Here is a 1,596-nt window from a genome sequence, read left to right as displayed (position 1 = left end):
TTTAAACATATATATTGTCATACTTATGTTTCCAATAGTTTTCATATTTTTTAACATTTTTAAAATTCAGTTTACTATTTTTCCCATAAAAAAAGGGTAAAATATGTCCAGAATTGCCCAAAATATCAGAAGTCCTATTGTGACAAATAAAAGTTTAAAGTGTCTCATTTTTCCAATTTTCCCTAAATTTTAAAAATATTTTAAACATTATCGGCATATAAATCTTAAAGGTAAAAAAAAAATTTGCACTTGGACCTCTAACAATGTTGAGTCGGCCTGCCTAACAAAAGTGGATTTTAGTTTTTATGTAGAAAACTCAAAAAGTGTTGAAAAACCAGTTTTCCTAGATTATAGATTATAGGAAATCTATTTTCTCAAAATCGTGAATGACTTAAAATGGATTTTCTGAAAAACAAAAATCAGAAACTACCCCAAAATCTATAAACAATCAACACCTTAATATGCATGCGCATGTGGAAAAAACAAAATTTCAGAGTAAACCGCATGCATGCATTCATTCAGGCAAGCAATTCCCACTACAAGAAAGCACGCCTGTTGCAAGGGAAATTTGCAAGGGAAAAATTTCCTCGCAAATTCGCAACGGAGCCGTAAGGGCATTGCGACGAAAATAATTTTCCTCGCAAAACGCTTGCGAATTTGCATCAAAATAGTTTCCTCGCAAAATTACAACCAATTTGCGAGACTTTTCCGCAAACTCACGCAAACCCGTCGCAAATTTGCGATAGAAGCTATCGTCGCAAATCCGTTACAAATTTGCAAGGAATTTGCGTGAGAATTGCAATACCATATATGTTCGTTGCAATTCCGTCGCAAAAAAACAGATAGGTTGGTGAATACGTTTTTTGTTTCGTGTAACTAATCTCGCCAAAAAAAACGTATAGGTTGGTGATACACGTTTTTTCTAAGGGTAACTAATATTTGCAAGGGACAAATCTCTCTCGCTAATCCCTTGCAAAGGGGAAAGGCATCGCAATTCCGTTGCAATTGCCGTCGCAATTCCCTTGCAATTGCCATCGCAATTCCCTTGCAAGTGTCTTGCAAATATTTTTCAGATGTCTATATATAGCATCTGTGAGAAGTGAGCGACCATTGGCAAAAAAAAAAACGAAAGAAAAAGAAAAACGAAAGAAAAAAAAGTTGAGATAAATATATTTGCCGTGAGTTGTGAGTAAGAAAAAAATAAAAAGTTGAGAGAAAAATGGCGTCCGGACATGAAATATACGCGCTACGGGCATGGATGTACAATCATAAGGATCCGGAGACTGGTGAAGTAACGAAAGAGTATCGTGCTGGACTACGAGGATTTTTACAACAGGCAACTAATCAACCATGTAGAAAATGCAAGAAAGAGCCATATTTAGAAATAGATACTGTGAAGAGGCATTTATATAATAGAGGATTTAGACCAAATTACTACATATGGTTTTTGCATGGGGAATGTGCATCAAGTAGTAGTACGGGTCAAGGATTTGAACTGCCAAATTATAATGCAGATTATGTTCCTCGTGAGCCAAATATGTTTGGAAATAATGCGGGTGATGGGTATGAGCAAAATATGTTTGGAAATAATGCGGG

The sequence above is a fragment of the Brassica oleracea genome, chromosome C7, assembly GCF_000695525.1.
Source record: "Brassica oleracea var. oleracea cultivar TO1000 chromosome C7, BOL, whole genome shotgun sequence".
In the NCBI taxonomy this organism is placed as follows: Eukaryota; Viridiplantae; Streptophyta; class Magnoliopsida; order Brassicales; family Brassicaceae; genus Brassica; species Brassica oleracea.
The sequence above is the reverse complement of the archived record's forward strand: the minus strand, read 5'-3'. Positions refer to the sequence as shown.